General features: G+C 43.7%; 1 long non-coding RNA gene across 1 annotated transcript in view; it reads left to right on the top strand.

The window, feature by feature from the left end:
* The window catches only part of LOC124003239, a 52,425-nt gene extending 33,526 nt beyond the window's left edge, over positions 1-18,899 (top strand). Inside the window, exons 2-5 of the long non-coding RNA XR_006833197.1 lie at positions 14,414-14,518; positions 17,824-18,110; positions 18,240-18,343; positions 18,459-18,899. This is a non-coding gene — a long non-coding RNA (uncharacterized LOC124003239). The remainder of the gene's footprint in view (positions 1-14,413; positions 14,519-17,823; positions 18,111-18,239; positions 18,344-18,458) is intronic.
* The last annotated feature ends 1,636 nt before the right edge of the window (positions 18,900-20,535 follow it).

Raw genomic sequence — 20,535 nt, 5'->3', positions numbered from 1 at the left:
GAAGGAGACAAACTGCTGGAAGAACAGGCATTTCTCAGTCTTGACATACAGGTCATGCTCCAACAGTCGACCAAGCACCTTGCGCATCAAGGACACATGCTTGGCGCATGCGGCAGAGTATATCAGAATGTCATATACACCACTACACCCTGCCCGTGCAGGTCCCTGAAAATCTCATCTACAAAGGCTTGGACGACTGATGGAGCATTCATCAACCCGTACAGCATGACGAGGTACTCATAATGCCCTGAGGTGGTACTGAACGCTGTCTTCCACTCGTCTCCCTCCCGGATATGCACCCGGTTGTAAGCGCTCCTGAGATCTGCGCGCCCTGTGCATTGACTCAATCACTGTGGCTATGAGGTAGCGGGTAACTTCACAGTGATCTGGTTAAGGGCTCAATAGTCAATATACGGGCACAGACCTCCCTCCTTCTTCACAAAAAAGAAACTCGAGGAGGCGGGTGAAGTGGAGGACCGAATGTACCCCTGACACAGGGATTAGGAGACATATGTTTCCATAGCCACCATCTCCGCCTGTGACAGGGGATACACATGACTCCTGGGAAGTGCGGCGTCTACCTGAAGGTTTATCGCACAATCCCCCCGACGATGGGGTGGTAATTGAGTCGCCTTCTTCTTGGAGAGAGCCAAATCGGGAATATTCGGGGGGAATGCGCACGGTGGAAACATGGTCTGGACTTTCCACCATAGTAGCACCAATGGAAACCCCCAAACACCTCCCTGAGCACTCTCGCCATCACCCCGTGAAAGCCCTCCATTGCCATGAAAACGGTGGGTTCATGACAGGCTAACCAGGGAAGGCCTCGCACCATGGGAAATGCAGGATAGTCAATGAGGAAGAGATTGATTCTCTCCCTGTGACCCCCCTGCGTCACCATGACCAAAGGAGTGATGGCCTCCCTGATAAATCCGGACCCTAATAGTCGACTGTCCAACGCGTAAACTGGAAGGGGCCTAACCACTGGAACAATGGGGATCCCTAAACTATGGGCGAATGCACTGTCGATACAATTCACAGCCGTGCCTGAATCAACGAGCGCTTTACGCTGGGAATGCGGGGAAAACTCAGGAATGTTGGCTTGCAAAAAGAGGTGGGCAACAGAGGGCTCTGGGTGAGAATGATGCAAGCTCACCTGGGATGACGCCAGAGCGCTCTGCCTGCTGCCTCGACCCCCAGAGGAACTAACCCGACACCGACCGGCAGTGTGACCTCTGCGGCCACAGATGGTGCACGTGAAGGCCCCCCGTCCGGCCTCCCTGAGTGCAACACCCCCCAGCTCCATAGGCACCGGAGGGTTGGTGCTGGGAGATGGAACCGACAGCGTGTCTGAACGACCGCGTCTGAACGTCCGCGGGTGACCAACAGGTTATCCAGCCGGATGAACAGGTCTCAGGTGGAAGAGACGTTCACCCGCCGCTCTACCCTCGGGCGGGTAGTCGAAGACTGCCCGGAAGCAGCGCGTGAACTCCTTGAAGTGGTCCAGCGCCGCATCTCCTTCTACCCACACGGCGTTAGCCCACTCCAGGGCTTTCCCCGAGAGGTACGAAACGATGGCGGACACCTTCTCACGTCCCGAAGGAGCCAGGTGGACAGTCCCCAGGTACATGTCCAGGTGCAGCAGGAACCCCTGGCAGCGTGCCGCCATTCCATCAAACTCCCTGGGAAGGGTGAGACGAATCCCACTGGGACCGGGTGGTGGAGACCCCTGTTGTGCTGGTGGGGGCACTGGAGGGACTCCCTGTATCTCCCAGCGGTCCATAGTCTGGATGACGCGGTCCATGACAGCGCCGAGATGGTGAAGCATAGCAGCGTGCTCCCGGACGCACCCGCTCCTGCTGACTCCATTGATCAGTGTGGAATTCTGTAATGGGGTAAGTAACTGGTTGCCGGGAAGTAAGGCGCAGGAGAGCAGAGATGGATGATAACAGGAGAACATGAATATACACCCTGGCCCAAAGGCACAGGCGAGGCAGCACAAAGCACTACCACGGTAACATGAACTGGATTAAACAAAACAAACAAACCTATGTTTGAAACAAACCTTGCGCAAGCCAGCCTATAGCGTAACACCCTACACAAAGAACAAATCCACACACATACATTGGGGAAACAGAGGGTAATATCCATTTAGTCTAATGAGGGAATGTGAACCAGGTGTGCGGGAAAACAAGTGGAAAATGAAAGGTGGAGCAGCGATGGTTAAAAGACCGGTGACCTCGACCGCTGAACGCCACCCGAACAAGGAGAGGGACCGACTTCGCCGGAATCGTGACAGTAATCACGTTCTGGGTAAGTTATATTGGACATTAAGGGAATGGTCTCTTGGAAACCTTCCCGGCATATCACAGGAACAATCCTATGAAAACGTTAATGAGATTCTTAAGGGAAGGTTCTCTAAAGTTCTGGGAACATTTGTTGTTAGCTGGGATCTCAGCTAACTGCCACACTGTATGTGCTGTGGAAAATAGAACACTGGGGTTAATAGGAAATCACCATACATGGCTCGATCATTGTCTGTCCGTGAGGTCTGGAAGACGCGGGGGGGTTCTCTTAACTGTTTTCATCAGCAGAGATGAGGCGTTTATGAGGCTCAGGATGAGGTCAGCACTGATATGCTGTGACAGCTCACTTACTCAGGTCCTCACATGACCCCTATGTGACAGGGGTGTCAGGCCCTGAGGCCATCCGAGCCTCCCGTGTCACCCAGTGTTAGCATCACACCACAGCACTCTGCTGCACTGCATACATTACAGTACATAGAATAGCAGGGATGTGTTGTACTGCATGTCCGCACTGCTGTGTTTATTTATACTGGCAAAGGTCTATCTTCACAGACTGAGCCCTCCGCCAGAGGCAAAGAAACCTTTGGCATGTAGACAAAAGAATGTTGTGCTCATTCACATGTCCTATCTCAACAACCTTGTGAAAAGTAATACTTTTTTTAGAGAATGACACATTTATTTTATTTATTTTTAATTCACCTTTATTTAACCAGGTAGGCTAGTTGAGAACAAGTTCTCATTTACAACTGCGACCTGGCCAAGAATAAAGCAAAGCAGTTCAACACATACAACAACACAGAGTTACACATGGAATAAACAAACATACAGTCAATAATACAGTAGAAAAAAGTCTATATACAGTGTGTGCAAATGAGGCAATAAATAGGCCGTGGTGGCAAAGTAATTACAATATACCAATTAAACACTGTAGTGAATGATGTGCAGAATATGAATGTGCAAGTAGAGATACTGGGGTGCAAAGGAGCGAGATAAATAAATACAATATGGGGATGAGGTAGTTGGATGGGCTATTTACAGGTGGGCTATATACAGGTGCAGTGATCTGTGAGCTGATCTGACAGCTGGTGCTTAAAAGCTAGTGAGGGAGATATGAGTCTCCAGCTTTAGTGATTGTTTGTAGTTCATTCCGGTCATTGGCAGCCGAGAACTGGAAGGAAAGGCGGCCAAAGTAGGAATTGGCTTTGGTGGTGACCAGTGAGATATACAGTGGGGCAAAAAAGTATTTAGTCAGCCACCAATTGTGCGAGTTCTCCCACTTAAAAAGATGAGAGAGGCCTGTAATTTGCATCATAGGTACACTTCAACTATGACAGACAAAATGAGGAAAAAAATTCCAGAAAATCACATTGTAGGATTTTTTATGAATTTATTTGCAAATTATGGTTATTTGTAAATGACATCACGGATCGGTAGGATGGTCAGTTTTAAGAGGGTATGTTTGGCAGCATGAGTTGACACCTAGGTATTTGTAGTTTTCCACATATTCTAAGTCAGAATCGTCCAGAGTGCGGCAGGTGCAGGCAGCGATCGGTTGAAAAGCATGCATTTAGTTTTACACATGGCTTAGGTTACAGGAACTTGGGAAATACATTTTGTGTGTAAATAGCACAAATGCATCCCATGGCTTAAAACTATCGAACTGTCTACGTAAACCGATTGGCACTGACCTGTCCAGTCTCAGTCACTGATTTAAGGAGTGTAATTTGTGATGGTAGCCATGTTCACATTACAAAAACTTGAGCATAAAAGTAATGACCTTATACCAGTATGTGTCTGTGTCGAGTATAGGCATGAGAAACACGAGTTGGATGATCTGATCCCATAGTCTAGGTTAAACTCAAAGTCAAAGTTGAATTGATTCATACCTTTGGATTATTTGATGCTATGTAGTTGTAATAATCATTGTTTTGTGTTACAGAATCTTCAAATGCACTCTCTGAGTCGTAACTCATAACACTGATAATGAGTACAGTAGTAACTAGTACCTAATGGGGCTCTCTCCTCAATGCATTTGTGCTGTATGTTTGAAGAATGTTAAAAAGTAAAGACTTTTCACAATCAGCATGCCCCCTTTCATTTCTCACCCACTTAGGAAGAAAGTGGAGGAGATGTATTCTTCTAGAGAACAGAAGAAGCTCAGGGCAAATAGTATTTGGAGGTTGGATTCAGTTGGGAATGGATGTGACAAGTTGTCTTTGTGGTGAATCAAGGACAGGACTCTGAATTAATGAGCTATAAATCGTGTGTGATCTTGCAAGGCGAACGGCTATTTGCATGGTAGTGAATGTTCTGGCAATTGTGATATGATTCAAGGTTACATGTTTTCTGAAGGAGTGGATCTCTCTCTTACACAAAATACTCTGTGGGACTCTAAAAACACAAAATATTATAAAGCTCTATGACACCAAGGGTAAAGCACTATAAAGAACCCAATGAATGTTGTGTAGGTGCGATGGAGTATATGTGGACTGGGTGAGGAGATCTCAAAGACAATGAAGAATATTAAAGAGAGTGACGTTAGAGAATTGTCTATATAACCGTCAAAAGATCACCAAAAATAGAAGTGAATTGAACTGGACAAATAACCAAGGTTAAAGTTGAAGTCTTTACTCTATATTCCTCGAGCTCAACTCTGACCCTCGAAAACAGTTCTACTGCATTTATTGTTCCCCTCTAATCAGGGACTGATTTAGACCTGGGGCACCAGGTGTGTGCATTGTCAGGTAGAACAGAAAACCAGTTGTATAATATCTATTGTATTTTTTAAATAAAGTTGAATGCAGTGAAACATACAAGGGCAAATTCTGCAGTAATTCAAAACCAATTGAAAATATTTTTCAACCTTCAAATTGGTACATTGTGTCCAAGCTGTAGCTATGACAAGGTGGCTATTCATATTTTGGGTGTTTGAGGGGACAATATCAGGATTCATGAATTTTGAATAGAAGAAAAAGCACAGTACATTGACCAGAAACTTTTCATATAAAATGCCTACATATTCTACATATTGAAGATCAGAATGGTTGGGACAGTTTGAGAGAAATTGGATTTACACCCCGTTTTAGGGAAATAGGATTTAGAAATAGGATTTATACCACATAATAATGAATACATGGTGATTCTTTTGTTATGCCCTTCTCTTTCTTGTGCAGAGTTCTCCTTCCACACATCATTGCCTGGGGGAAAATATCAAAACATCACACCCCCACAGGGATTATAACACTATAGGATTAGGCATGGCCTGCAATTAAAAGGCAACTCATTTTTCTGGGGCCCCATGGGATTTCACCCTGGCTCTGCCCCCCCGGATTCCTCTCTCCCTTACACTTCCCTAATCCCTTCAGGGGATCATCCCAGCAGGTTGGATCCTGGCTACACCGGGATTTACTCCCATCTCACACCAGAGGGGCCATGTCATGGAGATGAAAAGCATTAGATTAAGAGTGGCAGAGATGGGCTGTCATCCTGCAGTGCCTCGTGAATGATGGAGGATGAACACGGGTGATGCCAGAGGATTTGAACAGCAGCAACATTATGTTACCATGGGTTTTGGTAATGTCCAGAGCCCAAAAATCCCGATGTTCAAAATAACCTGTAATCTCATGACGTGTGTCCCTAATACATGTTTATGGATGCAGAGAAAATTTGATTGGGGATTCATTGAAGGGACAGACTCAGTGTTACGAATCCCTTTGTCCCAGCAGTCTAGAGGGGGGGGGGGGGGTAATGAGACCCGTAACATAACTCTTGCAAAGTATAGTAGTGAAAAAGTAACAGTGAGAACGAAAAACCACAGACAACTAAATTACTGTGGAACACTCATGGACCCAAGGAAACAATAAGTATTCAGAAACACCCCTAAGCTAGTCTACCTGCTTCAACAAAAACTAGTTAACTAACAAACCAAACATACAGTGGGTGGTCCGCCCAGTTCTAACTAGTGTATTTAGACAAAGTTTACAAAAGGCTAGTGTATGCCCATGGGCAACTTGTCTTGGTACCCCCTTTCCCACCCTCAAAAAAATAGCCAAACACCATAACAAAACAATACTCACAGGATAACGGACAAAAATAAAAGAGAGATCTCTGCATACAAATAGAGATGGAGAACGAAGACACAGAGAGATCGAGCTCCAGAGAAAACAACTGAATGGCTTTTTAAACTAAGGAAAAGGGGATGTGATTGAGTAATGGAAACAGGAGGAGGTGTGTCTTCTGATTGACGACTGATTGGGGAATGATGATTGCCACCTGTGAGGAGGGGAGAAGGAGAGAAAAGAAATACACACAGGATACACGCACACAGAATACCTGTATCCGTAACACTCAGTATCGATGTATGTGGACGAGCCAGGACCCCCACCCCCACCACCAGAAATGACAGAAATCAAGATGTCTTAACTCATGTAAGGTACATCCCACTGGGCACACACTGGTTGAGTCAATGTTGTTTCCAAGTCATTTCAATGAAACCAACATGGAATACTGTATATGTTGAAGTGATGTCTGTGCCCAGCGGGATTGTTCATCCTGAATCCTGAACAGACAGCAGCCAAGGAGAAGCCTTTGTCATTCATGTAAACCATTACTTCGCTCTGGGTCTACATTATATCAGAGACATTAGTGTCCTACTCCCAGAGCCAAGCGTTGTCCTGCCAGACAGTAATTACTGCTGACACACAGAGGAGCTTTAAACTTCCTGACTGTCAGCGTGCCAAGCGCCCCGTACCCATCCTCATGCTTCCTGATGCACCCCCCCCCCCCCCCCAGTTCCAAGCCAACAAACAAGAACAGCAAGAAAGAAGCAAGCCCCCTCCAAAAATAACCCCATTGTCTGTAAACTACCTTGAATGTGGTGGTCACCCTGCTTTAATGCTTTCTAAAGAACCTTTGTGCCAGAACCTCAGTGTTTGTCAGAATGAACCAAACACACTGCACTCCTCCGAGTGTAACAATGTGTGGCACTAGTCAGCCTGGCTTCCCACGTGGCTGCCTGCCTCTAAAATCTCAGCTAGCACAAGCAAGCAGGTACATAATAAAATGGGGCATTCTGTAATCTGCTGTGGTAAATAAATCATAAAGCAACGATGGGTTCTGCAAGGAATAGAGGAACGATTGGGCTCAGAGGGTACTTGATAAATAACTTGTGTGGTTGTGTGGCTGTGGGATGGTTATGAAGTATGGCTCTTAGACCAGAGAGAGTAGTTTTATAAAGGTGATGTGACATCAAATGATCAATCCTCATTGACAACTCTTTTGACATTTTCAAGGGAACGTCCTTGTGACTAGGGGTGGAAACTTTCCCTAAATTCCCTTTATATATTTTTTATATTTTTTATCCAGGTTGGAAGATCCCAGCTTGGAAGATTCGCTCTCTCTGGGTTTCTTCCTAGGTTTTGGCCTTCCTAGGGAGTTTTTCCTAGCCACTGTGCTTCTACACCTGCATTGCTTGCTGTTTGGGGTTTTAGGCTGGGTTTCTGTACAGCACTTTGTACGAAGGGCTATATAAATACATTTGATTTGATTTGATTCCCAGGATTTCTGGAAACCCTGGGAAATGTTTAAAAGTACTGGAATTTTGCAAGCCTGCTTGGGACTATACAATGTTATAGCTGTATAATATGCAACACCTATAATCATGACTGATTCAGTCTCTTGGGCAACTGTCACAACTTCCGCCGGAGTCGGTCCCTCATCTTGTTCGAGCGGCATTCGGCGGTCGACGTCGCCGATCCACTTTTCCTTTTCCATTTGTTTTGTCTTTGTCTTTGTTTTCTACACACCTGGTTTAAATTCCCCCATTACATGTTCATTATTCAACCCTCTGGTTTCCCCCATGTTTGTGTGCGTGTTTGTTTAATTAGCTCAGGCTGTGTTACTGATGGCTGGTATTTTACATTTACATTTAAGTCATTTAGCAGACGCTCTTATCCAGAGAGACTTACAAATTGGATTTTGTTGCCGGGCTTTGTTAATATGCCCGTTTATTTTGTGGTACCGTTATTTTTCACGCCCTATATTATTGTGTTTATACTGGTTTTATCTTGTATTAAATACCTTGTCCACGCATCTCAGCTCTTCTGCGCCTGACTCCTTTCACTAGTTACAGCCTTGACAGAAACACGCATAGCATGTCGGCAGCGCCATGGATCGTGTTCTACAAACCATGGAGCGCTGGGAGAGAAGAGGAGTCCCTCCAGTGTCTTCACCAGCACCACCAGTCTCACCATCACTCACCCCTCCTTCACCCGGGCCCAGTGGGATTCGGCTCACCCTCCCGGGGGAGTATGATGGAACTGCGGCGGGTTATCAGGGGTTCTTGCTCCAGCTAGAGCTCTACCTTCCAACCATCCCCCCGGCTCCTTCGGGCCGTGAGAGCGTGGCCGCCCTCGTCTCCTGCCTCTCAGGGAAAGCCCTGGAGTGGGTCAACTCCGTATGGAGGGAAGAAGAAGCGGTGTTGGACCACTTCAAGGATTTCACACGCCGCTTCCAGGCAGTCTTTGACCACCCGCCTGAGGGGCGGGTGAACGTCTCATCTACCTGAGGCAGGGGACGAGGAGCTCACAGGAGTTTGCGTTGGAATTCCGGACCCTGCCGCCACATCCGTCAGGAGTTGGCCTTCAGGGACACCACTCTCACATTCGACCGGCTGGTGGACCTGTTCATCTGGCTGGATAACCTGCTGGCTACCTGCGGACATCCAGAACGGGCTCTGCCGGTTCTATCCCTCAGCACCACCGCTCCGACGCCCATGGAGCTGGCAGGTGCTGCACTTAGGGCGACCGGAGGAGGGGCCGTTCCATGCACCATCTGTGGCCGCAGAGGGCACACTTCCGGTCGGTGCTGGGGAGGTTCCTCTGGGAGTCGAGGCAGCAGGGAGGGCACTCTCGTGTCCCCCCAGGTGAGTTGGCACCAGGCTCACCCAGAGCCCCCTGTTGCTCACATGTTTTTGTTTATTAATTTTCCTAAGTTTTCCCAGCATTCCCAGCATAAGGCGCTCGTAGATTCAGGCGCAGCTGGGAATTGAAATTGACAGATCATTTGCCCATAGTTTAGGGATCCCCATTGTTCCTGGGGATATGCCCTTCCTTGTGCACACCCTAGAAAGTCAACCATTAGGGTCAGGGCTAATTAGGGAGGCCACCGTTTCCACTGGGCATGGTTACGCAGGAGGGGGTCACAAGGAGGGAACCAGTCTCTTCCTTATTGATTCTCCTGCGTTTCCCGTGGTGCTGGGCTTACCCTGGTTGGCCTGTCATGACCCCACTATCTCGTAGCAACAGAGGGCTCTCACGGGGTGGTCACGAAAGTGCTCGGGGAGGTGTTTATGGGTTTCTGTCGGTGCGACTATGGTGGAAAGTCCAGACCAGGTCTCCACCGTGCACATAACCTCTGAATATGCCGATTTGGCTCTTGCCTTCTGTAAAAAGAAGGCAACTCAATTACCACCCCATCGATGGGGGGATTGTGTGATAAATCTCCTGGTAGACGCAGCACTTCCCAGGAGTCACGTGTATCCCCTGTCGCAAGAGGCACGGCAGCTATGGAAACACATGTCTCCGAATCTCTGAGGCTTTTTTGTGAAGGATGGAGGTCTGCGCCCGTGTATTGACTATTGAGGCATCAACCGAATCACTGTGAGGTACAGTTACCCGCTCATAGCCAGTGCGATCGAGTCAATGCATGGGGTGCTCTTCTTCACAAAATTGGATCGCAGGAGCGCTTACAACCTGGTGCATATCCGGGAGGGGGATGAGTGGAAGACGGCATTTAGTACCACCTCAGGGCACTATGAGTACCTTGTCATGCCGTACGGGTTAATGAATGCTCCATCAGTCTTCCAGGCCTTTTTAGACAAGATTTTCCGGGACCTGCGCGGGCAGGGTGCAGTGGTGTATATCGACAACATTCTGATATGCTCCCCTACACATGCCGAGCATGTGTCCCTGGTGCGCAAGGTGCTTGGTCGACTGTTGGAGAATGACCTGTATGTCAAGGCTGAGAAATGCCTGTTCTTCCAACAGTCCGTCTCCTTCCTAGGGTACCGCATTTCCACTTCAGGGGTGGAGATGCAGAGTCACCGCATTTCAGCCTTGCGTAATTGGCCGACCCCCACCACGGTAAAGGAAGTGCAGCGGTTTTTAGGGTTTGCCAACTACTACAAGAGGTTTATCTGGGGTTTTTGGTCAGGTAGTATCTCCCATTACCTCACTGCTGAAGGGTGGACTGGTGCGTTTTCAGTGGTCGGCTGAGGGGGACAGGGCTTTTGGTAACCTGAGGGCTCTGTTTACCTCGGCTCCGGTGCTGGCTCATCCTGATCCCTCTTTGGTGTTCATAGTGGAGGTGGACGGGCTGGGTCGGCGGTCGACGTCACCGGCCTTCTAGCCATCGTCGATCCACTTTTCATTTTCCATTTGTTTTGTCTTTGTTTTCTACGCACATGGTTTCAATTCCCCCATTACATGTTCATTATTTAACCTTCTGGTTTCTCCCATGTTTGTGTGCATGTTTGTTTTATTTGCTCAGGCTGTTACTGACGGCTGGTATTTTGTTGCCGGGTTTTGTTAATATGCCCGTTTATTTTGTGGTACCGGTATTTTTCACGCACCATAGTTTTGTGTTTATACTGGTGTTATATTGTATTAAATACCTTGTCCATGCATCTCAGCTCTCCTGTGCCTAACTCCTTTCACCAGTTACCCACAGCCTTGACAGCAACACTGAAAAGTATACAAAATCTTGGTGTTGCATTAAAGTTGTATGTTATGCGTGATTTGTAAGTAATGGAAACCTGTCTTATTTCACAGTACACACCATACAGTGCCATTTTGTTGTTTGTCCTAGCCACTTTACTTCGTTCCTTGTGTTCTTCTTCTTCCAGTCTCTGTTTGACTTGCTTTGAGATTTGGAGCTCCAGCTTGGCAAGCAGACTGGTTCCAATAACACAGGCATAGGATAAAACAAAGTGCTTTAAATTTCAAATTACCTACTTGCAGTAATTAAGGGGAAATATTTCAGGAAAAAATGGAGTGCACCCTGGAACTACAGTGTGGACATGTAGAAATCAACTGATTTTCACATAAATTATGATTCTCTTAAAAATTGTAAATTGTTTCTGTATCTTGCTTAAAAGTTCTCTACTTTGAGAGTTTGAAGAGGATTGAGACAGCCTGAGATTTAGGAAAATAAAATCTGGCATATTATTTCTATCCAGGTGTCGTGTCTTTGGCTATGCCGGATTAAGTGATGTGACATGCTATTCTATAAAATTCTTTCTCTGTAATTAATTTTACCTGATTGAGCTAATCATGTAAATGTAATTAACTAGAAAGTCGGGGCACCACAAAATAATATTTATAGAGCTGTTATCTTCCGAATAAACTCTTAAAGATCTAGTAATATTTTACATCAATAGCAGTTAATATTAATCGTCACCTTATTTCAGTCGCATCTGAAAGTTGTAAATTCTTGGCTATCTTCACGAATCCTGGCTAACAAGTTGAATCAGCAATACAAAATTGGGATTAATTATTTATTTACTAAATACCTAACTAATCACACAGAATTACATGTACACAGAATGAATGATACCTTGATTACAAATTATGTCATAAAGGAAAATGTCCCTAGTGGACGGAACAGATATGACAGCTGGTTACACAAAGTAAAGGGGTCTGGGTTTGAGTGAAAGAGCGGGAAGATTGAAGAACAAAGGGAGAAGCTATGTCTCTATCGGGCCGGGCCGTAGGCAGCTACTCTCTTGTAAATACAGAATCTTATTAATTCTAAATTACCGCCCATTTGCAAAAGGAAAATGCAATAAATATTTACTCTGAGATGCGCTTCGGTAGGTTGGTTGTAGATGCTGGTCGTGTTGCCCAACAGATCTTCCTGTCCTCTGAAGAATGTCTCTGGTGGTAAATTGGATACGTTGTAGTAATGTCGTTGTGTGGAAGACGGGGTACTCTGTCTGCTCTTTCTTAGCCCACATTTGCAGCTGCTGTTGCTAACTCAATGGCTAGGAGGTATCACTTCTGTAGTGAATAAGAGTTCAACGTTCATACCATTCTCAACCAAAGCTCACGCTGAGGTTGGCTTCCTTCTGTAGTTATTATCTGAACCCTTCTGACATCGGACCGACATCCTAATGTACCCGGAACAGGAAATGATATTGTCGTCAAGGCTTTATATAGGAAGGGAGAGGAGGGCGTGTTTCATAGTTTATAACCAATGTCTCTTCACGTGGGCGGGCCACTGAGTCGGGCCCAATTCACTCATGAAAACAATTCTCACATTTTAGAAGCTAAAATCACATTTCACCCCTCACAAATAATTTCATATTCAAACATTTAAATTGCACAACAATTCCATGTGAATCTGATAACTATAATGTGTAGACATTCCACTGTACCGTTTATGTCATCCTATCATTGATGAGAATGTCTCAGATGACAACCGAACTGACATTATATTCATTAAGTACCAACGCATATATATGTTCAACTGGTCGGATTACCAAAATATGGTTCATTTCCCCCCACCTTCTAATGCTCCCAGAATCTCTATGTTAACCAAGGGATGTTCAATACTCACATCAATAGGGTAGAGAGAGGAAAAAAGGGGGAGAGGTATTTATGACTGTCATAAATCTACCCCCAGGCCAGCGTCATGACACAGGTGATGCAGTTCTTCTTCTGCTATGTGCAATGATGAAAGAGTAGTGACAAGTCAGGGAAGAGCAGCACTCTGGAAGGATTTATGCCAAGTCATTTCAGCTCCTGGCATTCAGTCAGTGTTTGCATTAAAAACAGTCTACCCTGCAGCTTAAGCATACTGCTGTCTCTGTGTTTGTCTCTCTCTCTCTCTCGCCCCTCCCTCACTCTCACCAGCTATTACAGGACCAGTGGATCAAATCTCAAAGGTACATGTCAGCCATTCATGTGTTCACCTTGGTTGGTATTCCCCATAGAATGACTGAAGAACATGAGTTGGAGAATGCAGATGCTCTTGAGTGAAAACCGTCATTCATATTCTTCTGTATTCAGAGTCACACTGCTTCAAGAGAAGCCTGTCATAAATTTGAGTGCTATCCCACTCTAGACCTTTGGTCCTCATTCCCGAGGATGGGACCTTACTCTTGGCTTCCTGTGTGACTTAGTTAGCTGTGTCACTGTGGCTCTGTCAAGTCCTTACCAACTGATGATGGACAGTTCATCCACTGCAGCTGACTGGACTCATCAGCTGGTATTACTTGATGTCTATTCTGGAACATATGCAAGCTAAACAATTAAATGTATTTGATTGAAGCAGGAGAGCATATTTTTGCATCATCATTCTTTTAAATCTAACAATTGAATTGACATTGCTTCTTTTGACGTGTCCCTGGGTAAAACTATTTAACAAAATCACAAGTGCCACCACCTTTCATGTTGGAGAGGAGACCTTGAGTTGTAGTCATGACAACCATTCCAATAGCAGATTGAGTATTGGCAGTTTACCCACACAGACAGTATGGCCTTGATGCATAAAAAAGCATTAAACCCTGTACTCTCCTGTACTCATTCAGTTGGCATGAACATTTTCATTGGATTGGCATTATATTAGTGACGATATACATTTGTTTAAACTTATTGCACCAGCGCAACAGAGTGTGTGGCTTTTCTTTTCCCACCATATCATTATAATACCTGGCTGCGTATGACTTGAGTGGAAATTGATATTTCGGAAAAAATAAGACATAATGCTTCATCGCCTGCTTAAAGATGACAAAACAACAACAGGTTTGAGACCACTCAAAGGATGAGTATGGTAACGGTGGAGAAGAATGGGAAGAATTGGCGTCACCATAGAGAATACCAGAGGGATATTGTTGTGTTGAGCCTTACCTTGGGGCTTCTCATTTTTTCTCCTGAGGCAATGCTTGTGCTGAGTGACTCATTGAGACTGTGAATGGCAGGCTAGGTTTATAAACCTCTCTCTGCCCTCAACACAAGATTTTGGAGGCCACCTCTCTTTCCAAGTCAATCTAACGCACACATACACACTCAGGTACACACAGCAGACACAGCATCTCTTTCACCCTGTAGAACACAGGAGCTGGAGAACTATTCTTCTTCACCATGCGGTCCAGCTGCTACCTACTATTCGGTCTACTGCTCGTGTCCCATGGCTCCTCAGCAGTCATCACAAGGGTAAGTTGAAGCCAACAGGTCCTGGGAGCCAACTACACTCTTAGAATAAAAAGGTACTATCTGGACCTTAAAGGGTTCTTTGGCTGTCTCAATAGGAGAACACTTTGAACCTTTTGGTTGCAGGTAGAACCCTTTGGTTTCAGATAGGATCCTTTTGGGAAAACCCTCTGTATAAAGGGACAGCCGAAGAGCCCTTTTGGAACCCTTTTTTCTAAGAGTGTAGTTATGAGTGAATGATAATATAGAAAATGTAATATTTTGTTATGGGAAGCTTGATTTGGATGAATATGAAATAATTATCATAATTGATCTAAATCTAAATGGGGGGGGGGTGCACAAAATGTAATAGATTCTCAGTAGATGATCTCAGTGAAATGAGAAGCCTCTCATGAAGACATAATACAGTTACAGTCTGCCTTTATAACATCATGTTGGATTTACATACATCATTATCAACTCTAGGCTGGCTATACACAGAGAAGAACATTTGCATTATGTTGCAGCAAGTCTGCTTATTTTTCTATATCAATGTGAGGCGAGCCAACTGTGAGATTGCCTTAGGAATTCATATTGAAGAGCACAATCCTTTCATTATTGCTGTAAAACAAATGTTATCATGTTTTTTAAGTTAATATTTTACATTAATTAACTGTGTAACCATAATAGTTCCTTCTGGTTAAACCAGTGTCAAATAATGTGTCAAATAAGGTTTTATTTCTCCAACATAGCTCTACCTATGTATAATGGAATCATTTTGTCAATTCATGTTAGTTGGAAAAGTTGAATGTGATGGCTTTAACAAGGAACAAGGTTTTAATATAATATTGGTACAACTTTATATAACTGAAAATAAGCTTTTACAGTGCGATGCAGGTACGTACGCACACATTGTTGCATAGTACCTACGGTACTTCAGGTACCATGCAACGTGTTTGCTATTTGTGTAGTTGCATTGTTTAATATATATACAGTACCAGTCAAAGGTTTGGACACACCTACTCATGCCAGGGTTTTTCTTTATTTGTACTATCTTCTACATAGTAGAATAATAGTGAAGACATCAAAACAATGAAATAACACATATGGAATCATATTTGACATTTTTGATTCTTCAAAGTAGCCACCCTTTGCCTTGATGACAACTTTGCACATTCTACAATGTAGAAAATAGTCAAAAGAAAAGAAAAACCCTTGAATGAGTAGGTGTGTCCAAACTTTTGACTGGTACTGTATATATCAAATCAAATGTATTTATATAGCCCTTCGTACATCAGCTGATATCTCAAAGTGCTGTACAGAAACCCAGCCTAAAACCCCAAACAGCAAGCAATGCAGGTGTAGATTAACGAAGGGGCTCTGTCTTTTAGCTCTACCATCATGCATGTCTCGGAGAAAACGGATTTTAAAAAAGACGTGTGCGTGCGCGGGAATGTATGTGTGTGTGTTTCAAAACAAAAAGGGGGTCGGGGTGTGTGTCTCTGCATGGGGCGTTTGAAAAGGTGTGTGAGGCTGTTTAGGATTGTGTGTGCGTTTCTTCAATAGGGCTTGGCACTTTCGATTGATTGATTAACACACTTGCCTTTCAAATACGCATTTATCTCACCCCCAAGGACGTGAAAGGCTAAAAAGTCAAACAACCCAGGCAGAATATATCTTGTCGAGACAATCTCCTACGGTTTAAAACATACCGTGTATGTTATTTCTAATCAGCGCATATACAAACGGCCCCCCACCCAGGTCTATACATTTATATCGGACTCCCCCCAACCTGCTACTAATGAGGGTGTAGCAAATCAAAAGGAAATACCGGCAGACAGAATATGTCGAGACAACCACCTGTGGTTTTGGCTTCTCTAAACATTCAGGGTTGCTATATGGCCATTTTTTGCATACGGATGCCGCCCGGAAAAAACGACACCTCCGCTCTGTAAAATCATTCCAGAATATCTCTCCTTTGAGCCACGACCGCGGAGCGAGTGACAGCAGATACTATCCACTCTGTACAAACGCCAAAAGCTCAACTCCAGACAAGGCCAGCAGCCTAGAACAGCTAAAAGACCATCTGTGAATCCATCCTAATGGAGGTTTCTGAAGGCGAGTTAGTGAAAATAATATATTTGATTTGAAGGCGTTAGGTATTGTATGGATATTATTGATATTATTGTAATATTAAACAGGGACAACGATTTTTTTTAGGTAATATGTGTCACGTTCTGACCTTTATTTCCTTAGTTTTGTCATTATTTAGTATGGTCAGGGCGTGAGTTGGGGTGGGCAGTCTATGTTTGTTTTTCTATGATTTGGGTATTTCTATGTTTCGGCCTAGTATGGTTCTCAATCAGAGGCAGGTGTCATTAGTTGTCTCTGATTGAGAATCATCATCATAGCCTGGGTTTCACTGTGTGTTTGTGCATGATTGTTCCTGTCTCTGTGTTTGCACCAGATAGGACTGTTTGGGGTTTTCACGTTTCTTGTTTTGTATTCAGGTGTTCATGTGTACATTTACGTATTAAAAGAACCATGGACACTTACCACGCCGCATATTGGTCCTGTAACGCCGTTCGTCTGTTGAAAGAGGAGCGGACCAAAATGCGGCGTGGTGAAATTAACTTAACTTAAATTACAAAACAGCAAACGAAATGCGAAAACCTATACAGCCTATCTTGTGACAACAAACACAGAGACAGGAACAATCACCCACAAAACACATAGTGAAACCTAGGCTACCTAAATATGGTTCCCAATCAGAGACAACGAGAATCACCTGACTCCGATTGAGAATTGCCTCAGGCAGCCAAGCCTATGCTAGACACCCCTACTCAGCCGCAATCCCAATGCCTACTAAAACCCCAATACGAAAACACAACAAAAATAAACACATGTCACACCCTGGCCTGACCAAATAAATAACGAAAACACAAAATACTAAGACCAAGGCGTGACAGGTCCTCTGATCCTTTTCGACTCTCCTCTTCGGAAGAAGAGGAGGAAATCCGTTACAATATGTCAAATGCACGTATTCTTATAATTTAAAATGTCTCTATATATATATATATATATATAGGATAAATATATATTCATATTATATAATGTTTGTAGGGTATCCGTCCTTTACGCAGTTACTTCAGGGAATAAATTATTTGGAACAGCCTTCGTTAGAAGGGGATTACGTGGAGCAAAACACATGCAGCCAGTCCCCATCACACTATTGTCAACATAAGTCCAATAATAAATTCCATAAGAATATTTATACATTAAAAACAAAAGTGTGCACTCTATATTAAAACCTATTTTTCTGTTTACAGCTGACAGACCGCCAAGAAGGATCACGGCTGCATTATGTACTCTGAACGACTATGGTGGAGAAGATGACATAGATGCTATTCTCCCATTCTGTACAAACGTTTTTTCAAACACACCGAAAACTGGCACATCAACTCCCCGGGAACCTCCACCCGCTTCCTCCATAATCCAGACCCAAACAAGCAATGCACAATTTATGCGCAAGTGCAATGCACAGAATCACCCCAGACCGAAAAGTGTTACTAGGCAGGAAACTTACTGCTTCAAGAAACTGCGCTACATGGACACGGTATGAAGCCATTATATATATATATATATATATATATATATATATATATTATTAGTTATACATATTTTATTATTTATACATTTTTATGATTTGAATATGTTAAAACAATGTCAAATAATGTTTTTTCAGACTCCAACAAGACATGCCCGGCAGAATCTGGAATGCTTGGTGAAAAAATCTTGAGCACCTGGTTTCCATGATTCGTCAGAACAGTCCTCGTCAAAAAAGCTGAGGTAATTTAATTATGTTTTGTTAATGTATAGTATCATACCTGAAATGTATTTGACATTTTTTATGTAATATATTTTATGTCTAATAACCTACTTTGTATGTATTATTTGCATTCAGACTCCTACCTGGCGTATAATGGCACAGAAGACCCTACACACCTAGACCACGCGGATGCGCCGGACATTCACAATAAAACACCAAAACCGGAGGATTTCACCGTTTTAAATGACATTTCCGAGGTAGACGACCTGCTATTATGTGAAGCGGCCAAGCTTCTTGATTCAGCCAATTCTTTGGTGGAAACACCTGAACCTAAAATAGAACAAGCTAGGTTTTTCACAGCCTTTTCCAGGGCTCTAAAATACCGAAAGGTTTTGCTCCACAAACGAATAGTGGCTTTACTCGATCGACAATACAGTCTATCCTTCTGGCATAGAACAATGCCACATTTGTTAAAACCTCTGACTCCCCATCCCGCATGAGGGAGCATAATCATCGCCTGACACTAATTAGCATAACGGAACATTCGGAATATAACAGAATATTCCTATTCATGAAAATCACAAATGAAATATATTGAGACACAGCTTAGCCTTTTGTTAATCACCCTGTCATCTCAGATTTTCAAAATATGCTTTACAGCCAAAGCTAGACAAGCATTTATGTAAGTTTATCGATAGCCTAGCATAGCATTTTGTCCAGCTAGCAGCAGGTAACTTGGTCACGGAAATCAGAAAAGCAATCAAATTAAATCGTTTACCTTTGATGAGCTTCAGATGTTTTCACTCACGATAGCAAATGTTCCTTTTTTCCAAAAATATTATTTTTGTAGGCGAAATAGCTCCGTTTGTTCTTCACGTTTGACTGAGAAATTGCCCGGAAATTGCAGTCACCAAAACGGCGAAAAATATTCAAAATTATCTCCATAATATCGACAGAAACATGGAAAACGTTGTTTATAATCAATCCTCAAGGTGTTTTTCAAATATCTATTTGATAATATATCCATCGGGACAATTCGTTTTTCAGTAGGACCGATGCGAGAATCTCTCTGGGAGCATCAGGTGACCACTTGCGCAATGTAGCTGCTTACGGGTATTCTTCAACATTAATGCGTAAAACTGCGTCACAATGCTGTAGACACCTTCGGGAATATGGAGAAAGAGTAATCTGGTTGATAGCCCATTCACTGCTCAATAGGGACACATAGGAACGCAGTGCTTTCAAAACATGAGGCACTTCCGGATTGGATTTTTCTCAGGCTTTCGCCTGCAACATCAGTTCTGTTATACTCACAGACAATATTTTTACAGTTTTGGAAACTTTAGAGTGTTTTCTATCCTAAGCTGTCAATTATATGCATATTCTAGCATCTTGTCCTGACAAAATATCCTGTTTACTATGGGAATGTTTTTTTTCCCAAAAATGAAAATACTGCCCCCTAGTCACAACAGCAATCTGATTAAAAAACGCAAATACAGGCACTAAAAACATATATGTAACATTTATTCTTCCAGAATACCACAATAACACACATAATTAATTATCCAAATGGCTGAGCCAACAGACAAAATTGAGACAGTTGACACTCTGTTATCCCAGATACCGCCCGAACTCCAAGCTAATAATTAACCAGATGAATGAGGCTGGGGTAACAGACATAATACCGATAGATGAAACCCTATTATCCCAGATTCACACCGAACTCATAGAAATAATTAATCATATGAATGAGTCCGGGACGACCGATGAAAACCTGTTATCCCAGATCCCGGACGCCCTCATATCGTTATTTAACCAGATGAATGAGAGCATAAGATCTTCTACACCGGACCTCCCACAAACCCCGCCATTAACTACCATGTCCGAAGAGTCTGAAACGCAATACTATGTTTTTGAGGAATTTAAAAATGGTCTAATAAATCAGGAGGGAGATGGTATCGATAGAAGTAAATTCAGCAATACAGAGATTCGACAGTTTTTCAATTTCACATGGCTGAATCAGAATCTTGACTATGCGGTGTTTTATGTAATGATATTGGATACTCTGAATGAACTGTTAGACAGGGCAAGAGATTATGGCGAACCTCGTGATGTCTTAAAGTTGGAAATTTGTGGAGATAGCCTGCAAAACACTGTATCTCTTATTTTATCTGGCGAACCAGATCTTGAACAATTTAAAGCCCTGTTGGAA

This window comes from Oncorhynchus gorbuscha, linkage group LG18, assembly GCF_021184085.1.
Source record: "Oncorhynchus gorbuscha isolate QuinsamMale2020 ecotype Even-year linkage group LG18, OgorEven_v1.0, whole genome shotgun sequence".
Taxonomy (NCBI): Eukaryota; Metazoa; Chordata; class Actinopteri; order Salmoniformes; family Salmonidae; genus Oncorhynchus; species Oncorhynchus gorbuscha.
Note: the sequence above shows the minus strand (reverse complement) of the source record. Positions and strands in the feature narration are given on the sequence as shown.